The sequence below is a fragment of the Lithobates pipiens genome, unplaced genomic scaffold (genome assembly GCF_037356315.1).
Source record: "Lithobates pipiens isolate NorthernLeopardFrog02 unplaced genomic scaffold, aLitPip1_a1.2 Scaffold_22, whole genome shotgun sequence".
In the NCBI taxonomy this organism is placed as follows: domain Eukaryota; kingdom Metazoa; phylum Chordata; class Amphibia; order Anura; family Ranidae; genus Lithobates; species Lithobates pipiens.
Window position 1 is genome coordinate 325,790,784 of NW_027507784.1, and position 21,897 is coordinate 325,812,680.

The window sequence follows — 21,897 nt, forward strand, 5'->3', positions numbered from 1 at the left end:
GCTCGGTGCTGTCCGATCTGCAGCTTCCTGTGCCCTGTTACCTGTGACTTTGCTTGTGTTCCTGAACTCCTGTTTACCCAGCTCGTCCCTTGGGTTTTCCTGTCTGCTGCCTGCCTTTGACCTCGCATCTGCCTTCTCCTTGTACCACGCTGCCCGCCTGTTGCCAACCCTGCTTGTGACCCGGACTTGAACTTGCTTATCCCTTTTCTGCACTACCTGCCTGCTGTCATCTGTGCCTGTGGCTGGACCTGCTCACCACCTTCTGCTTGCATCTGCTCCTGCATCCAGCTGTGAGAGTCTGCCTACCTGTCTGAACTTTGCCGTCGGATCCCTCCTTCAGCAACTAACCCGCCAGGCTCTCATACCCGTCTGCGCTCCCGTGCCTCCTGTCCATCCTATCAGGGGCCGTGAACCAGACCCGTAAGGGAGACCTTCCCCTGCTATTTCGGGCTCACCTGTCAGGTACGTGGGTCTGACAGAAATTTAGGAGCTATGCTTAAGAGTTCCCTTCACTGGAACTAAGGGGCCAAGCCCAACTCCTAAAAAGCAACCCCCCACCATAATCCCCCCTCCACCAAATGATTTGGACCAGTGCACTAACCTAGGTTCATAAAGACATGGATGAGCGAGTTTGGGATGGAGGAACTTGACTGGCCTGCACCGAGTCCTGACCTTAACCCGTGAGAACGCCTTTGGGGTGAATTTGAGTGGAGACTGCGAGCCAGGCCTTCTCGTCCAACATCAGTGCCTGACCTCACAAATGCGCTTCTGGAAGAATGGTCAAACATTCCCATAGACACACTCCTAAACCTTGTGGACAGCCTTCCCAGAAGAGGTGAACCCTACGGACAGAGACTGGGATGCCTTTGTGCGTGTAAAGGAAGACATCCCAATACTTTTTAACAATATAGTGTTACACAAACCAATACTCTGCCCCACTTTCGTGTATTTTTCATGTTTTGTATTGAATCGCATCAGGTTATTATTGTTCTGTAGTATGCTGACATCTAGTGGAGGTCTTGGGCCACTACAACATGTTTACTGTGTAATTAAGGTTTCTCCCTATGTCCTTCTCTCCTTTTTAGTGCTAGTTAGATCAGTCCTAGCTAGACCCTTACTGTTTCTTCCATGTTTCTTCAGTCAGTGTTAGTTATTCACTTGGGAATGCCATTGTCTTCTTACATTTCAAAAGATTGAAAAAACATCCACTGCACTGTAGTCATCTGAAGTAAATTTGCATTGGATTCAACATCTTTGTCTTATTAAAGACTTAAGCTGCCTGAGAATGGTGCCAAGTCAACAGGTGACCTGGTCAGACTGGGTCTAAGGAGGTATGTCAAGACATAAAGCAGCATTTGAAACAAAATATTCTGATTGGTGGTAGCTAAAGAAGATGAGCAGCGGAGGACCAATACATGGTCACAACACACCGCCACCACTAAGCCCCAAATTTTGAAGTCCGATCACCTCGCAAAACTGACAAGAAGTCATATATAGCCTTACCACACCAAGTAATACAAATCTGCCAGAGCGTTCAAGACTTCCCCCACTATATTCAAACGTTTTGTGTCTAAAGCCGCGTACACACGATCGGATTTTCCAACGGGAAATGTTGGATGTGAGCTTGTTGGCAGAAAGTCCGACCGTGTGTACGCTCCATCGGACAATTGTTGTTGGACTTTCCACCAACAAATGTTGGCTAGCAGGTTCTCAAATTTTCAGCCAACAAATGTCTGTTGTCAGATTTTCCGAGTGTGTGTACACAAGTCTGTCGGACAAAAGTCCAAAGTACAAACACGCATGCTCGGAAGCGGTCGGTCTTGTAAACTAGCGTTCGTAATGGAGAATTAACATTCGTGAAGCGGCAAATTATGAAATCTCGAAATGCAGCGCACAATTCTCTTCTTTATGGGATAATAATGAAGCTGCTTTGCTGGTGATACTGATGGAGTTATTGCAAACTAATTTTCAAAGGCTTTTTTTTTCTAGTGATATCAAGAATCATATTATTATGCTTTTTTTTTGGGCAAGTTACCTCAACACCATCATCCTGTAGTTTATAAGATCAAAGATACAACTATGTTGGGATGTCCCTTGTCGATTTTACATTGGGAGTGGGCAGTTATATAAAAAAAAAAATACAAACTGTCATTTGAAGTAAAACACACAGCCAAGTATTATTCTCCACAATTTTTTTATTGTGCATTAAAAAAAAGAAAACAAATAAAATTAGACATGCTATCTGCCAATAGAACTTAACAAAAAAGTGCATTCGATGCATCCAAAAATATAGAAAATATACCAAATCAAATCATTATTCAACCAAAAAATAAAATAAAAGCCTTATGTATGTTTCCTGCTTCTTAATATAGGGGGGTCAACAATGCCAAGAGTTGGTGAAAGCAGGGGTCCGTCATCTGGAAATCATCCGGATTATTCTCCTGGAGCTCCCGCAGCAAAGGCATATGACATAATTGGTCACGATTAATAAAGCAACCAATTTTTGGTCCAAGAAATCCTCCTCCTCCTGTACCTAGACTGGACTTGGGTCAAAACAATAACTCCAAGGCCAATAATAAATAACACGTTATCTCCTCCAATTCTGCAACATGGCTGGTTGACGAACGGCCGTTCAGAAACAAACTGAAAAGCACAAAATGAAAAGCTTGAATCAACACTCACCAAACTTCTACTAACACAAAATTAGCAGAAGGAGCCCAAAGGGTGGTGCTAAAGAGTTGGAAAACCCTATAGTACGTCACTACGTTCGTGTTTGTTGGCCGACAATAACTTGCCGTTTGTATGCAAGACAAAATCTGCACACACCTTCGGACAAAAGTCAGAGGTTTTGTCTGCGGAAAATCCCATCATGTGTGCAAGGCTTTAGGCCTCATTCTCAAAGTGGTCCTAACCATCTCTGAAAAGTGTTCTGCAATGGATCACCTTTCAGAGATGGTTTGCAGGCCTTCTGAAGATGATACTGCTACTTCCTGAATGTGTCCTATTTTCCTGAACCAAAGGGGAATGCATGCAGCAACCATATGCCAAGCATTTGACACGCGGTTGCTGTGCAGTGCTATGGACTTCAATGGACACCCTTGGTCAGGCTGCACTGCAGCAATGTGTAGGAATGCAAACGCCCACCATGTCTGCTGTAAGTAATCGGTCAGGGGCATAAAAATGTGAATCAGCCACCTGTTTTTACCCTCCTATGTGTAAATGAGGCCCATCATGGCTGGAACACTGACATCAATCTGGTCCCTGCCCGACCAGTTCTGTGCGATGATGGAGTCACCATCTTCCCAGAGTCCTCTGCTTCTGTTTGGTTCTCTGTGAATGTGGCTGCATACTGGATGGCAATAACAATACGGGAGGGAGGGAGGGGAGAGGCAGGCAGAGCGGGAAAGCGTGCCGTGTGAGTTTGTTGCTATTTTGGGATGCGCGCTCATTTCCCCCCTCCCATCACCTTACACCAGAGAAACCTGACCAGACTCTTAAATAATCGAGCAGGGAAGATCGGGAGACAGACAGCTACAAAGCAAAGGCTTTTAAAAGGTGTCTGCACAGCACGAGAGCAGATGATGCTGGGGTCATTATGACCTCCTGGCCGGTCCCAGATGGGATTTTGGGGAGACAGGGAATTGAAATAAAAAATATGTTTCAGGAGCCGGCACAACGAATTAAGGTGGCACAGGGAGAGGGGGAGCAGCACGCTGCTATTCTAGGAAACATAAACCATGCGTGAAACATTAATATGTGTTCTGCTAAAGAGAACCTGTTAGCAGGGCAAAAGAATGCATTGAAGAAAATGAGGTATAGGAATGACAAGATGGTGGCTGGATGGGCTGGGGTGATCCAACAGCCAAATGGATGGGCGAAACGATCCAACAGCCAAATGGATGAATGGGGGGCTATCCGACAGCTAAACGTATGGGCAGGGGTGATCCGACAGCCAAACGAATGGGCGGGGATGATCTGACAGCCAAATAGATGAATGGGGTGATCTGACAGCAAGATAGATGGGCAGGGGCGATCCAGCAGCCAAGTGGATGGGTGGAGGCGATCCGATAGTCAAATGGATGAATGGGGGCGATCCGATAGCCAAATGAATGGGTGGGGGCGATCCAACAGCCAAACGGATGGGCCGAGGGAGGCAATCCGCCAGCCAAATTAATGGACAAGGCCTTTCAACAGCCAAATGGATGGACGGGACGATCTGAAAGCCAAATGGATGGGCGGGGGCAATCGGACAGCCAAACTGATGAATAAGGGGCGATCCGCCAGCCAAATGAATGGACAAGGTTGATCCGACAGCCAAATAGATGGGTGGGGGGGGAGTTGAGCCGACAGCCAAATGAATGGGCGAGGCGTTTCAACAGCCAAATGAATGTGTGGGGGTGATCCAACAGCCAAATGAATGTGTGGGGGTGATCCAACAGCCAAATGAATGTGTGGGGGTGATCCAACAGCCAAATGGATGGAAGGGGGCGATTCGACAGCTAAATGGATGGGTGGGGCAGTCCAACAGCTAAATGGATGGGCAGGGCAATCCGACAGCTAAATGAATGGACAATCCAACGACCGAATGAATGGGCGGGGGGTATTTCGTCAGCCAAGTGGATGTGCGGGGGCGTTTCGAAAGCTAAATGGATGGGCGGGTGATTCGACAGCTAAATGGATAGGCGGGGATGATCCAACAGCTAAATGGATGGGTGGGGGCGATCCAACAGCCGAATGAATGGGCAGGGTGTTTCGTCAGTCAAGTGGATGCGCAGGGGCGTTTTCACAGCTAAATGGATGGGCGGGGCGATCCAACAGCCGAATGAATGGGCGGGGCATTTCGTCAGCCAAGTGGATGTGCGGGGGCGTTTTGACAGCTAAATGGATGGGCAGGGCGATCGGACAGCTAAATGGATGGGTGGGGGCGGTCCGACAGTTAAGAAATCTTCATAGCTGAAGATGACCAACGTTGGTTCTGATGAAGGGCACTCAGCAATCTCTGTTTAAGGAGGTAAGGCTACTTTCACACTGAGGTGCTTTTCAGGCCCTTTAGCACTAGGAATAGTCTCTGAAAATCGCATCCCATTCACTGCAGTGCGTCTTTTCATGCTGGGGCTGTGCCCTTTCCGGACGTCACGAAAATTCCTGCAAGCAGCAACTTTGGGGGGGGGGGGGGATGTAAATAGTACTCCCAAGACGCGCTGCCCATTGCAATGGCATTTTGTTGAGAAAGCACTATGATTGTCTGTATGCTTTACCTTTGAGTTCCATTGGTAGAATTGGAGAACGGATCTGTTCCCACCATGAATCCTAATGCTGATATGCTATTGTAATTTCAATGACGGGTCCACTTTAAAAGGTGTCTTTCTTTTCTGCCAGTAGCGGCGTCCCCACCTGAGGTGTGCGCGTTATCTCCCTAGGCCGGTTAATTATGCAATGTTTTTATTTTTAAGCCGCCCGCGTGATATTTTTCAATATCATTAAATTTTAATAGAGGTGTAGTCACCGGGAGGGGGATGGCTGCTGAGTTAAAATATAAATGAGTGTGGGGTTTAATTATGACTTCTCTATGATAGCGAGCGAGGAAACGGGAAATGTTCTCTATAAAACAAGCCTAATCACGTTTCATTAAAGGATTTGCTCATGTAGCGGTACCCTCGTGAGGGCTGCTGAGTGTGTTAGTCCACCTGTCACCCTGCACAGCCTGGCACACGATTTCCAGTCACTCTAATGCCGTGTACACATGATCGGACTTTCCGGCAGACTAGGTCCGACTGACTTTTCAGCAGAGTTCCGATGGACTTTCCGAACGAACGGACTTGGCCGCACACAATCACACCGATGGATTTAAACGTGATGACCAGCCTAGAATAAGGAAGTTCATAGCCAGTAGCCAATAGCTGCCCTAGTGTCAGTTTTCATCCGTCGGACTAGCACACACACAAACTGAGTTTTCGACCGGACTCGAGTCCGACTGAAAGATCTGAAACATGTTCTAAATCTAAAGTCCGTCTGATTTTTAGACAACAAAGGTCCGATGAAGCCCACACACGGTCGAATTGTCCGGCGGATTCGTTCAGTCGGACCTTTGCTGTTGAAAAGTCCAGTCGTGTATACACGCCATTAGAGAGAAAACAGTCCATGCACTTTGTCTTGTATGTTTGTTGAGGGGAATTAACTTGGATGGGGTAAGGGTATATGGGATGCCCACTTGATTGTAGAAAATTTACATGGGACCAACTATATGCACTTTCTTTATATACACTCCAGTCTTCACTCCAGCACAACACTTGCTTGCAGACTATTCCTCCTGAATACCTCCAGCACTTTACTGGCTTACGCTTCCAGGACCAGCTAGCACTGATTTTTAGGCCGGAAGTGACTCAACCAGGCCTAAGGTAGGTGCCCTTTTGCAGGCAGGGAACGTGGGCCCCTTGTAGTGACAAAATATGATAGTCTTTTAGAGCTAGCTGTCCACGTGGCTACTGAGCCCAGTACCACATCTTCAGGTCCCGCCAGCCCCCATGTCTGCAGCTGCCTCTTTCCACTGCTCATGTTTCCACAGTTCTCTCACCTGGTTTTGCATCCACCTCAGACTGCAATCTCCTAGTCCTCTCAGACATGTCTCCCCAGTCCTCTCTTCTGGTTCTACACCCATCTCATGTTGCTCTCTATCACTCCTCTCAGGCGTGTCTCCCCAGTCCTCTCTTCTGGTTCTACACCCATCTCATGTTGCTCTCTATCACTCCTCTCAGGCATGTCTCCCCAGTCCTCTCTTCTGGTTCTACACCCATCTCATGTTGCTCTCTATCACTCCTCTCAGGCGTGTCTCCCCAGTCCTCTCTTCTGGTTCTACACCCATCTCATGTTGCTCTCTATCAGTCCTCTCAGACATGTCTCCCCAGTCCTCTCTTCTGGTTCTACACCCATCTCATGTTGCTCTCTATCACTCCTCTCAGGCGTGTCTCCCCAGTCCTCTCTTCTGGCTCTACACCCATCTCATGTTGCTCTCTATCACTCCTCTCAGGCGTGTCTCCCCAGTCCTCTCTTCTGGTTCTACAGTCTACACCCATCTCAGGTTGCTCTCTATCACTCTTCTCAGGCGTGTCTCCCCAGTCCTCTCTTCTGGTTCTACACCCATCTCAGGTTGCTCTCTATCACTCTTCTCAGGCATGTCTCCCCAGTCCTCTCTTCTGGTTCTACACCCATCTCAGGCTGCTCTCTATCAGTCCTCTCAGACATGTCTCCCCAGTCCTCTCTTCTGGTTCTACACCCATCTCAGGTTGCTCTCTATCACTCCTCTCAGGCGTGTCTCCCCAGTCCTCTCTTCTGGTTCTACACCCATCTCAGGCTGCTCTCTATCAGTCCTCTCAGGCGTGTCTCCCCAGTCCTCTCTTCTGGTTCTACACCCATCTCAGGCTGCTCTCTATCAGTCCTCTCAGGCGTGTCTCCCCAGTCCTCTCTTCTGGTTCTACACCCATCTCATGTTGCTCTCTATCACTCCTCTCAGGCGTGTCTCCCCAGTCCTCTCTACTGGTTCTACACCCATCTCATGTTGCTCTCTATCACTCCTCTCAGGCGTGTCTCCCCAGTCCTCTCTTCTGGTTCTACACCCATCTCAGGCTGCTCTCTATTAGTCCTCTTAAGCTTGTCTCCCCAGTCCTCTCTTCTGGTTCTACACCCATCTCATGTTGCTCTCTATCACTCCTCTCAGGCGTGTCTCCCCAGTCCTCTCTTCTGGTTCTACACCCATCTCATGTTGCTCTCTATCACTCCTCTCAGACATGTCTCCCCAGTCCCCTCTTCTGGTTCTACACCCATCTCAGGCTGCTCTCTATTAGTCCTCTTAAGCTTGTCTCCCCAGTCCTATCTGCAGACGAGCACGGGAGCCATGAATTCTTAATGGCACCTTCACACATCTTGAGTGTTCACAACCACCAGCGGTTTGGTGTGGCATGGTTTTAAAAGTCAAATCTATTGTACTTTTTGCACATTCGGCAGCCCCATTGTTTGTTTCAGTGGGAGGAATTGTGCCCCATTGTTGGTTTCATTGGGAGGAATTGTGCCCCATTGTTGGTTTCATTGGGAGGAATTGTGCCCCATTGTTGGTTTCTTTGGGAGGAATTGTGCCCCTTTGTTGGTTTCTTTGGGAGGAATTGTGCCCCTTTGTTGGTTTCTTTGGGAGGAATTGTGCCCCTTTGTTGGTTTCTTTGGGAGGAATTGTGCCCCTTTGTTGGTTTCTTTGGGAGGAATTGTGCCCCTTTGTTGATTTCTTTGGGAGGAATTGTGCCCTGTTGCTGGTTTCATTGGGAGCAATTGTGTTCTATTGTTGGTATAAGTGGATGAAATGGTGCCCCAAGCAAGCAAGCAAAGGGCCGTATCTGGCCCCCAGGCTGCAGTTTAGAGACCACTGGACTAGGAGATGGGAAGTGACAAGCATTTCATCACTTCCAGTTAGGGCAAATATAAACAGAGCCTTTTTTTCTGGAAAGCATGAGATCAATGTTTTTTTTTTTTTTTTATCTAATGCTTTCAAGGGTAGAGGAGAGATCTGGGGTATTATAGACCCCAAATGTCTCCATAAAGAGGACCTGTCATGCTTTATTGATAACACAAGCATAGGTGTGCGCAGCCTAAAGCTCAAACAAACATGCGTTTGTATAAATACGCACACTCTTATTTTAAACTGTATTAAAACAGCCAGTAGGGCAGTGGACATGTCAGTAGGGAAGAGTTTGGTGTAAGTAGGGCAGTAGATGGTGTGAGTAGGGCAGAGGTCAGTGTCAGTAGAGCTGTGGACAGTGTCAGCAGTTTTTTTATTTTTATTATTTTATTATTTTTTAAATATTATTATTATTATTTTATTTTTTATTTATTTAGGAGCCCAGTTGGGGGTCTGGTAATATATCAGGGGTCTTAACCCCTGATGTCTCACTTTTGAGACAGAGAAAAGAACTGAAGACTCCAATCCCTTTCTCTGCAGCCTGAGCTGCATTGGAAAGTGAATGAATGGGAAGTGCTCTGTGTTGAACGGCTTCCTGTTCATTCAGAAACGGAAGCATAGTAGACACAAAGCTGCACTGTACTGCACAGGGTGATTAGGGTGTGCTCAGGCACATCCGGCACACCCTGTGCGTATGCCTATGATCACAAGGGAGGTTTACATTTCTGGTGATAGCAATAAACGTGATGAAAAAGGGATAGTGTAAAAAAACATTTTTAAACTTTAAAACGTGACATGTTAAGTTTCTATTTACTTGGCGTAAAATATCATCTTTTATATTTTACCAAAAAATTGGGGTATGTATTGTGTTTTTTTAAATTAACCACTTGCCTACTGGGCACTTTCACCCCCTTCCTGCCCAGGCTGGCGCACTTTGAATAATAGTGGCACGGTCATGCAACACTGTACCCATTTGAAATGTGTATCTTTTTTTCCCCACACAAATACCACCTTTTGCTGGTATGTATTCACCACTGCACATTTTATTTTTTGCTCAAAAAAATAATAATTTGGATTTTTTTTTTTCATAGTTTCTGTTATAACATTTTTTCTAAACAGGTTATTTTTCTCCTTCACTGATGTGCGCTGATTAGGCGGCACTGATAGGCAGAACTGATGAGGCGGCACTAATAGGCAGTACTGATGGGCAGCACTGATGAGGCAGCACTGATGAGGTGGCACTAATAGGCAGTACTAATAGGCACTGATAGGCTGCACTGATGAGCCTACACTAATGGGCACTGATAAGTGGCACTGATGAGGCTGCATTAATATGTGGCACTGATGGGCACTAATAGGCAGCACTGATGGGCACTGAGAGGCGACACTGATAGGCAGCACTGATGGTCACTGATAGGCTGCACTGATAGGCAGTACTGATGGTCACTGATAGGCTGCACTGATAGGCAGCACTGATGGTCACTGATAGGCTGCACTGATAGGCAGTACTGATGGGCACTAATAGACTGCACTGATGAGGCTGCACTAATATGCAGCACTAAAGGGCACTCATAGGCAGCACTAATGAGGCGACACTAACAGGCAGTACTGATGAGGCTGCACTAATATGTGGCACTTGTGGGCACTAGTAGGCAGCACTGAAGGGCACTGCTAGGCAACACTAATGAGGCACTGTTTGGCAGCACTGATGGGTACAGTTGGGTCTCCTTTCACACTTGCCAGTTACCAGCTCTCTCCTCTCCTCACGCTGTGACCGCGTGAAGAAAGGAATGCTGATAATCGGCAAGTGTGTTTACATGGTGATCAGCTGGGATTGGCCATAGCTGATCACCGTTGTGATTGGCTTTTTAGCCTGATCTGTGCTTAGCTGTATTTGAAGGACACCGCAATCACAGAGAGCATGAGTGCTTGCCGCTGAGGGTGCGCGGGGGGGGGGGGGGGGGTCGTCAATAGAGTCCCTCAAGGCTCTCCGTTGTCACCCGTTCTCTTCAACATTTACATTCGCCCACTCCTTCAAATCATCAGATGCTCAGATCTCAGCTTCCACTCTTACGCTGACGACACGCAACTTTATTTCCGGATCAATGGAAAAAAAGATCACCAACAACAACTTGAAAACTGCCTCAAATCAATAGAGGACTGGATGACCACCAACTCCCTCCAGCTGAACCAATCAAAGACAGAGCTTCTTATCTTACACCCAAATCATAAGCCCGCAACCAAAACCTCCTGGTCTCCACCAACCGTCTTTGGGCAGACTATCTCCCCAAAGACCAAAGCGAAGAGTCTCGGGGTTATTTTAGACGCACAAATGTCAATGGAGGCGCAAATAGGATCTGTAGTCAGTGGATCTCACCATCTGCTGCGCATGCTTCGCAGACTCATCCCTTTTATCCCAAAGAATGACAAAGCAGTGGTAGTTGGAACAATCATTAATTCACGACTGGACTACGCAAACTCGCTTTACATAGGATTACCACAATATCAACTTGCGCGATTACAACTGATCCAAAACACGGCGGCAAGGCTGATAACAGGAAAAAAAACCTGGGAATCCATCTCTCCTTCACTGAGGAGCTTACATTGGCTAACCGTAAAAAATCGGATCACGTTCAAGACCCTTTGCCTCACCCACAAATGCGTGCATAGAGAAGCTCCGCAATACCTAATGGAGAAAATAAATCATTACACACCAAACCGCAGTCTTCGATCAGCCAACAAAAACCTCCTCCTCGTGTCCAAAGCCCGGTATAAATCCAAGGGGGATCGGAGATTCGCTGTCCAAGGGCCTCGGCTATGGAATGGTCTTCCAATCAACATCCGCCTTGAAGAAAATCACCTGGCTTTTAGGAAAAAACTCAAGACCTTCCTCTTTTAGCAGATGATCAAAGCTCGCCACAGTGCCTAGAGGCGATTCAGTGCGCATTGTGCGCTATATAAGTATTTCATTCATTCATTCATGCAATAGATGCCCTCTCAGAAGTTTAATCCTCCCTCCCCTCTCATCAACACGCTAATAACATTTACAATAAAAATAACTTTCCATGTTCACACCTTATGTGATATCATCACTGGGTCTCTGTGCTTCTGTATGCAACGCGGGCAGATCATGGCTGGCGGGAGGAGTCAGCAGGGTGATGTACATAGCTTCTTGAGAAAAAAATCACAGCCCCCTGCCTTAGTACTCCTACCATGAGACTTCAGCCCTGATGCAAGCAGTGGGAGGAGTTATGCCACAGTTCCCAACTTTTTGAGATGGGAATGAGGGACACCTATCAGCAAAAGTATGCAGGCATAGGACACACCCCCTTGCCACGCCCCCTTAAAGGAGAATTGTATAAAAAAAACAAGATTGGTTAAACCCACAAGTGCTTTTTTTTTTACCACTACTATTCCTTTTATATTGGCTTTTGGAATTTACAAATGCAGCAATTTAGAAATCAGATGAAAGGTTTAGTGCTGGGAATCACTTTTTGATAGATAAAAAGTGCATTTTATATACAACTATATAGATCAGACCAAAATGAGGGGGAAATAGGGACAGAGGGACATTGCTCCAAATCAGGGACAGTCCTTCCAAATCAGGGACAGTTGGGATCTCTGGTTATGCAGATATAAAAATGCCGTGGTGGGCAGATGCCAGCCTGGAGGAGTGGGCGTTCCTAGGCAGGCCGCGTGTGATTCTGAGCCTCCATGATTGAAAGAACAGAAATCCAATGGATTAAAGGGGCGGGGTTTGTCAGGATGGGGAGAAAAGTCCTAAAATGATGCCGGACGTCCTCCAGCCAGGAAATAAGGCGGACTGTGTCTGCTGCAGCTTCTAATGCACATTGTGAGAAGCTCGCAGTGTGCTGTGAAATCAGAGTTAGTAACAGGAGAGGAGTCGGTATGACTGTGCAAGACTGAAAGGGAGGCTGGAGGTCAGCTGGAGCTCTCACTTCCTGTTGTGTCTAGAGGACAGGAAGTAAGGGTATTCTTTCCAATGGGACACAGGTGGGCAGAACAAAAAAAAAAGTTCTGCCTTTAGATATACATTAGAGGGGAAGGTGTGCGTCTGTCTTCCTTCCTGTCCTAAAATGTGAAATGTTCCAGAGCGGCCCCAGAGTCATTTATACGTCATTAAGGGAATTAGGATCCAATTATTATCTGCACATTAGGAAGCAGTAATTATCCTGAGCGGGGGGTAGGGAGGTGGGTATACATCCCATTAATTCTAACCACCTTGGTATCTGTGACAGCCGTAAATCTTGGAGTGTTTTAGTAGGCATTTTACAAGCAGCGGGGCCTCGTCCCAGTGATATGACCTCATATCTGTCATCAATCATCCACACTGTGTCTTCTCTGATCTGTAAGCTGAATGCTGGGCACAAAAACCATCATTTATGATCTATTCCTGGGCCACAAAGTATAGAAATCCGCTCTGGGCGCACCAAATTCCTTTACAAACCCAGTTATTCCCGCGTGAAAGCAGCGGTGACATCATTACTGCGCTGTATGTAGCCTGTGCAAAGAGGAGAGCTGTGGGAGGGACCTATCAGGCCACACCCACTACAGGCTGCCTGCAGAAAATGACAGGAGAGGGCGGAGACAAGACCAGTCCCCCTGCACAAGGAGAGAGGGCAGCAGTGAGAGGTCTTTATTACAGGAAGTCTCGCATTGGATTACTGCACAGACCTGGAAGAAATACACAAAGCACACCGAGACTTATCTTGGCGTTCAGTGATTTTGTTAGCGATTGGTCAATATACAAAAGGAAGAAATATCTCCCAACGGAGCGGCACACATAAAGGATGCAGGGGGGCAGGGGGGGCTTATTCACACACAATCACAGCAGTGTGCAATCTAGAGCTGGGCACACACGGGCGATTTTTGGCTTCGCCCATGATCGCCCAACGAGTAATCACTGACAACTGCTATATACAGTGGGGAAAATAATGATTTTATGATATAATATTTGAAGGCACAATATTTTCAAAAAAAAAAAAAGAAGAATTTATTTCATAAAAACAGTGTAACGGTCAGAGATAACAACAATGCACAAAGTAATACATACTATCCATATATAGTATATAAGAAAAGAGCACTTCTAGAGCACTTCTCCTATAGACTGACGCGTTTCGGGAGATTCAAGATAAATCCCTTCTTCAGGGACATGAAGGAGACAATGGTTGGAGATGCTCAATACTACATTCATGGAATAAAGTATTTATTAAAAAGGATTATAAGGATGGTGCAGAACAGAAGTGGAGACACATATCCAGATTGAAAAGGAGGTCACCCAATGAAGGACGCTGCTGTTCTGGGGTTCTGTATGAGACAAACGCCGTCATTCCTCCCTTTTTGTTGATCCGTGTGAGGGATCTCCCGAGCTTTGAGGATTTATACTTCTTTGGGGGACCTCCTTTTCAATCTGGATATGTGTCCCAACTTCTGTTCAGCACCATCCTTATAATCCTTTTTAATATTTTATTCCATGAATGTAGTATTGAGCCTCTCCAACTGTTGTCTCCTTCATGTCTGTCATGAAGATCCTGCCAGAAATCTGCGCTCCAGGCTCTCTGGCGTGCATTCGCGTGCGCCATCGTGCATGCGCGTGGGAGTGCGTACACGCATGCGCGGCAGCGCGCACGTGCACCTCTGTTGGCACCAGACGGGCTATTTAAGCCTGTCTGTCACAGACGGTCCCCGCTGTCTGCTTTACGGCGTTTTGTGTACCCAAACCTGAACTGACCTGTGATTACCAGTTTAAAGACCCGGCTATCTGTTGTGCCCCTTCCTGCCATCTGCCTGCACCTGACCATCGGCACGATTCTGCTCAAAATGAGAATCACGATTTTTTTGCTTAGAGTAAAAAGATCACGGTTCTCTCACAATTCTCGTGTTGTAAAATGTTTCACATTATACAAAAAAAATAATGGGCTAACTTTACTGGTTAGTTTTTTTTTTTTGTTCTGTTTTTTTTTTTTTTTTATTAATCATTAAAGTCATTTTTTCCCAAAAAAATTGCACTTGAAAGACCGTGCACAAATACAGCGTGACATAAAATATTGCAACAACCACCATTTTATTCTCTAAGGTGTCTACTAAAAAAATAAATATAAATATTTATGTATATATATATATATAAAATAATGTTTGTGGGTTCTAAGTAATTTTCTATAATAAAAAAAAATGGTTTTATCTTGAAACCAACAAATGTCAGAAAAAGGTTTAGTGTTTAAGTGGTTAAACTTTTTTCATTTACACATAACCTCTATTCCATTGACAAATCCTTACAATGTTTATACTTAAAGTGGTTCTGCACCTAAAAAAAAATATTAAAAGCCAGCAGCTACTAATATTGCAGCTGCTGACTTTTAATAAAATCACACTTACCTGTCCCGGGGTCCAGCGATGTCGGCGGCAGATGATGAGCGATCGCTCGTCTCGCTGCTGCCCCCGCCGCCATCCTCTGTCAGGGAATCGGTTAGTGAAGCGTTGCGGCTTCACTGCCCGGTTCCCTACTGCGCATGCGCGAGTCGCGCTGCACGTCTCTGCTGGTCCCTGCTGTGTCCTGGGAACTGTGTGTTTCCCAGAACACAACGGGGGGGAGGGGGGGGGGGCGTCTGCGGCGGTCTGCCCGGAAGTGGGTGCAGATACCTGGATTATCCAGGTAACTGCACCCCCTCCCCCCTGAAAGGTGCCGATTGTGGCACCGGAGGGGGGGGGGAGGGATCAGATTAGCGGAACTTCCCCTTTAGGGTGGAGAACCGCTTTAAGTTCAACTGATAAAGAATGTTTTGATTCTTGGCAGACTCTTCCTTTCTTTTTGAGGGCTGTGTCTTCAGAAGAGCAGAGAATTCTTTGCATAGAAAGAATTGTGAAACACTTTAGTCAAGATCGCGATAACGATTCTTGACGATTAATTGTGCGGCTCTAATATATATATATAAAAAATGTTGGGGGGGGGGGGGGTTATAAGTAATTTTCTAGCAAGAAAAAAGTCTATTTTTACATGTTGGAGCGAAGTGTCAGAATTGACCCAGAATTGATATAAATGTTATAAATTGAGTTGCAGTTCATTGAGTGAAATAAGTATTTGATCCCCAAGCAAAACATGACTTGGTGGAGAAACCCTTGTTGGCGAGCACAGAGGTCAGATGTTTCTTGTAGTTGGTTTCCAGGTTTGCACATCTCAGGAGGGATTTTGGTCCACTCTTCTTTACAGATCTTCTCTAAATCCTTAAGGTTTCTTTGCAACTGGAAGTCTCAGCTCCCTCCATACATTTTCTATAGGATTAAGGTCTGGAGACTGGCTAGGCCACTCCATGGGATCAGAAAAGATGTTAGCGTGAAACACCTCACCTCCATCCTTGTCTGTGTCCCTGTCCTGGTGGAAGTCCATCACATATTCAAAAAATGTGTTGGATCGGCGAAGGTGTGCAGCCAATTCCTTCTTTTATGATCCCATGCTCACAGACGCGGGTAGGGGCTAGCACTCAGTCCATCCAGACTTGTGGATTACAATACTTACTTGGAGCAGTGGCTTGTTTTTTGTTCCTATAGGCCACTCCATGACTTTAATGTGCTTCTTCTTGAGCCACTCCTTTGTTGCCTTGGCGGTATGTTTTGGGTCACTGTCATGCTGGAAGACCCATCCACGACCCATTTTCAGTGTTCTGGCTGATGGAAGAAGGTTCTCATCCAAGATTTTACAACTGGCCCCTCAATGCTGCAAAGTCGACCTGTACCTTTTAGCAGAGAAACGCTAAAAGCATAATGTTTCTACCTCCGTGCTGGACTGTAGGGATGGTGTTCTTGGGGGTCATAGTCAGAATTTTTCTTCCTCCAAACACGGCGAGTGGAGTTGATGCCAAAGACCTCAATTTTGGTCTCCTCTGACCTCAGCACTTTCTCCCAATCCTTCTCTGAATCATTTAGATGTTCAAAATCAAACTCAAAGAAACTTCATACGGGCCTGTACATGTGCCTTCTTGAGGAGGGGGACCTTGCGGGCGATGCAGGTTTTCAATCCACGGTGGTGTATTGTGTTACCAATGGCTTGTTTGGTGACTGTGGTCACAACTGCCTTGAGATCATTCACAAGCTCCTCCCGTGTAGTTCCGGGCTGATCCCTCACTTTTCTCACGATCGTCCTCACCCCATGAGGTGAAATCTTGCATGGAGCTCCAGGCTGAGCGATTGATGGTTATTTTGTATTTCTTCCATTTGCAAATAATCGTTCCAACAGTTGTCTCCTTCTCACCAAGCTTCTCTCTGATGGTCATGTAGCCCATTCCAGCCTTGTGCTGGTCTACAGCAGGTCAAGTGGGTAATCCAATAATAAATGTAAACAATTTGTGCGATTTAAAATTAAATAAAAAGACGTCAGGGAAATTCATATATGTAATTAAACAGCCCTAACATAATAAATCAAGGGGAAATTCTTTTTAATTCTTCTTTCTTCCACCACATGTACTAAACTCACCAGAGACTAATGCTGGTAATATTATAAACCGGCTAACAGCACATTCCCCTCCGGGAGTAATGATCTGCAGACTCCCATTTCCATGTGTCTCCACTCACACAAATATAACTGCCCTAAACTAGAACGGGGCTCTCTTTGACCACGATTCCTGGCCACGAGCGCAAACCCAGTGTGTGATGATGTCATGTCCATGCCCCGCCCTACGGGTTTCGTCCTCCAGGGGCTATCAGTTTGTATAATGTAGTGATTTCTACATTGTATTGGTTTGTAAAATGTAGCTTTTTTAAGATGTATCAATCATCATTTGACTGATGTATCTTTATTTTTTTTTTCAATGCATCAATCTTTACGAAATATCAGTTGGTGTGGTGTATCTTTTTTTTACTGACCAGAAACCAAACATGCAACCGTATCTATCAATTTGTCTGATTGATTGTTTTCTATGATGTATCGGTTTGTTCGATGTATTGATTTCTATGATGTATCGGTTTGTTCGATGTATTGATCTCTATGATGTATCGGTTTGTACGATTTATTGATTTCTATGATGTATCGGTTTGTACGATGTATTGATTTCTATTATGTATCGGTTTGTACAATGTATTGATTTCTATGATGTATCGGTTTGTACGATGTATTGATTTCTATGATGTATCGGGTTGTACGATGTATTGATTTCTATGATGTATCAGTTTGTACGATGTATTGATTTCTATGATGTATTAGTTTGTACGATGTATTGATTTCTATGATGTATTAGTTTGTACGATGTATTGATTTCTATGATGTATCGGGTTGTACGATGTATTGATTTCTATGATGTATCGGTTTGTACGATGTATTGATTTCTATTATGTATCGGTTTGTACAATGTATTGATTTCTATGATGTATCAGTTTGTACGATGTATTGATTTCTATGATGTATCGGGTTGTACGATGTATTGATTTCTATGATGTATCGGTTTGTACGATGTATTGATTTCTATGATGTATCGGTTTGTACGATTTATTGATTTCTATGATGTATCGGTTTGTACGATGTATTGATTTCTATGATGTATCGGGTTGTACGATGTATTGATTTCTATGATGTATCAGTTTGTACGATGTATTGATTTCAATGATGTATCAGTTTGTATGATGTATTGGTTTGTATGATGTATTGACTTTTATTATATATTGATTTGTACGATGTATCAGATTGGGCAATGTATACATTTTGTATGATGTATCGATTTTATGATGTATTCATTTTTATTATGTAGTAGTTTGTGCGATGTCTCTTTTTTTTTTCTTTTTCACTGTCCAAAAAGCAAATATGCAACCAAATTTAACAATTTGTCCGATGTATTTTTGTATATCTTTTTCACCCACTAGTTGCAAAGATTCTCCGCCACCATGCAAAATTTCCACATCTGAACGCGAACGCTCATTCTCGCTCGCCCTGACACACAATGCCAGCGCCGTTTTCCATCGTTTGCAAATATTGGGCTCCACACAGAAGCTGCCCATGTATCCATTTGTACGATGTATTGATTTTTCTGATGTATCCGTTTGTGTGATGTATTGATTTCTATGATATATCGATTTGTACAACGTTTTTATTTCTATACATGTATCGGTTTCTATGATGTACCAGTTTGTATGATGTATTGATTTCTATGATTTATCAGTACGATGTATTGATGTATTGATTTCTATGATGTATCAGTTTGTACGATGTATTGATTTCTATGATGTATCAGTTTGTACGATGTATTGATTTCTATGATGTATCAAACTGATACATCATAGAAATCAATACATCGCACAAACCATTACATCATAGAAATCAATACATTGTACAAACCGATACATCATAGAAATCAATACACCGTACAAACTGATACATCATAGAAACCGATACATGTATTAATTTCTATGATGTATCAGTTTGTACGATGTATTGATTTCTATAATGTATCGGTTTGTACGATGTATTGATTTCTATGATGTATCGGTTTGTGCAATGTATTGATTTCTATGATGTATCAGTTTGTGCAATGTATTGATTTCTATGATGTATCGGTTTGTATCATATATTGATTTCTATGATGTATCGGTTTGTGCAATGTATTGATTTCTATGATGTATCTGTTTGCACAAACTGATACATCATAAAAATCAATACATCGTACAAACTGATACATCATAGAAATCAATACATTGCACAAACTGATACATCATAAAAATCAATACATCGTACAATGTATTGATTTCTATGATGTATCGGTTTGTATCATATATTGATTTCTATGATGTATCGGTTTGTGCAATGTATTTATTTCTATGATGTATTGGTTTGTACAATGTATTGATTTCTATGATGTATTGGTTTGTACAATGTATTTATTTCTATGATGTATTGGTTTGTACAATGTATTGATTTCTATGATGTATTGGCTTTGTGGTGTATTGATTTCTATGATGTATCGGTTTGTGCGATGTATTGATTTCTATGATGTATCGGTTTGTACGATGTATTGATTTCTATGATGTATTGGTTTGTACAATGTATTGATTTCTATGATGTATTGGCTTTGTGGTGTATTGATTTCTATGATGTATCGGTTTGTGCGATGTATTGATTTCTATGATGTATCGGTTTGTACGATGTATTGATTTCCATGATGTATCAGTTTGTATGGTGTATTTATTTCTATGATGTATCGGTTTGTGCGATGTATTGATTTCGATGATGTATCGGTTTGTACGATGTATTGAATTCTATACATGTATCAGTTTGTATGATGTATCAGTTTGTATGATGTATCAGTTTGTATGATGTATTGGTTTGTACAATGTATTGATTTCTATGATGTATCGGCTTTGTGGTGTATTGATTTCTATGCTGTATCGGTTTGTGCGATGTATTGATTTTGTATGATGTATCGATATTATGATGTATTCATTTTTATTATATAGCAGTTTGTGCGATGTCTCTTTTTTTTTTTTTTTCACTGTCCAAAAACCAAATATGCAACCAAATTTAACAATTTGTCCGATGTATTTTTGTTTATCTTTTTCATCCACCAGTTGCAGAAATTCTCCGCCACCATGCAAAATTTCCGCATCTGAATGCAAGCGCTCATTCTCGCTCGCCCCGACATGCAATACTAGCGCCGTTTCCCATCGCTTGCAAATATTGGGCTCCACACAGGCGCTGCCCATGGTTGCTCTATGTGCTGCCTTATTAAATAAACCTCTGATTTGTTTTATTTCTAAGGAGCAATCCTCTTTCCGTCTGCCTCTCTGGAGGAGAAGGGGGGGGGGGGGGGCGCAGATCGGCATGTAATAGGCACCTTACTTTCCGATTTCTGTATTGCTAAGGAGGAGGAGGAGGGACAGTGACAGAGGAGAGGAGGGGGTGGAGGGGAATGACAGAAAGGGAGGAGGCCAGCCTGGAGTCATGTATTATTGATAATGATGGTGATGTCTCTTTAACCAGAGCGCTGTTTGACACCCTGTGTGTGTATGTGTGTGCGTGTGTGACAGAGGGTGGGGAGTCCTCGGCTTTTCATGTCGGCTTTTTACCCATCGCTGTCCGTGACGCCACCGCTGCCTGCTGGGTGAGGAGATCTGGTTCCCCTCCAAGCCATTATTTAAAGGATTCTGTTTTTTTTATCCTCCTCTTCCTTGGATTGGCTCCATCTTGTGTCTTTGCACCTGCAAGTATCTCCAGCTGTCGCCCCCCTCCCCCCCCCCTCCTCCTCCTACGTTTGGGTGAATGGGACCCCCGGGCTGAGCCGGGATCCCTGTGGATTTCCAGCGTCTCGGGCTGTCATCTCTGCCGGCTGCAAGGCGTTCTGGGATTCGGGATGTTGGCGTGACCTATTTCGGAGGCTGATGGTCTAGTGTGGAGATCGGGGGAATTGTCGTCTTCGGACCCCCCTCCTTCTTCTTCTTACAAGGCCGGGACCCCCCTCTTTATACAAGGCTGGGGGGGGGGCTTCCAGGAAGGAAGGTGTGTGCGGCCCCCATCGGTACCTGGTGACCCCCCCTAGGAGTCCGCAGAGGAATGATGCCGTGAGCTGAGCCGGCGCTGTTGACGGTAAGATTTGGTGATTGTACGTGCCATCCATATTGTCTGATGTCTTCACTCCTCTGCCTTATATACAGGCCATACACCTCCCTACTTACAGCTAGACCTATCCCTAATCTACAGAGTCACCTACCACTAGACCTATCCCTAATCTACAGAGTCACCTACCACTAGACCTATCCCTGATATACAGAGTCGCCTACCACTAGACCTATCCCTGATATACAGAGTCGCCTACCACTAGACCTATCCATAATTTACAGAGTCACCTACCACTAGACCTATCCCTGATATACAGAGTCGCCTACCACTACACCTATCCCTGATATACAGCGTCACCTACCACTAGACCTATCCCTGATATACAGAGTCGCCTACCACTAGACCTATCCCTGATATACAGAGTCGCCTACCACTAGACCTATCCATAATTTACAGAGTCACCTACCACTAGACCTATCCCTGATATACAGAGTCGCCTACCACTACACCTATCCCTGATATACAGAGTCACCTACCACTAGACCTATCCCTGATATACAGAGTCACCTACCACTAGACCTATCCCTGATATAGAGTCACCTACCACTAGACCTATCCCTAATCTACAGAGTCACCTACCACTAGACCTATCCCTGATATACAGCGTCATCTACCACTAGACCTATCCCTGATATACAGAGTCACCTACCACTAGACCTATCCCTGATATACAGCGTCACCTACCACTAGACCTATCCCTGATATACAGCGTCACCTACCACTAGACCTATCCCTGATATACAGCGTCACCTACCACTAGACCTATCCCTGATATACAGAGTCACCTACCACTAGACCTATCCCTGATATACAGAGTCACCTACCACTAGACCTATCCCTG

General features: G+C 44.7%; 1 protein-coding gene across 2 annotated transcripts in view; it reads left to right on the forward strand.

Moving 5' to 3' along the window:
- Positions 1 to 21,897, forward strand: part of FBXL16 (F-box and leucine rich repeat protein 16) — a 110,385-nt gene that overhangs the window by 14,896 nt on the left and 73,592 nt on the right. Inside the window, exon 1 of one of the 2 annotated variants that reach the window (XM_077449558.1) lies at positions 20,369 to 21,023. The exons of the other annotated variant lie outside the window; for it this stretch is intronic. The gene's annotated coding sequence lies outside the window, so the exon portion shown is untranslated. Of the gene's footprint in view, positions 1 to 20,368; positions 21,024 to 21,897 lie in introns of those variants that run through there. 2 annotated transcript variants of the gene reach the window in all.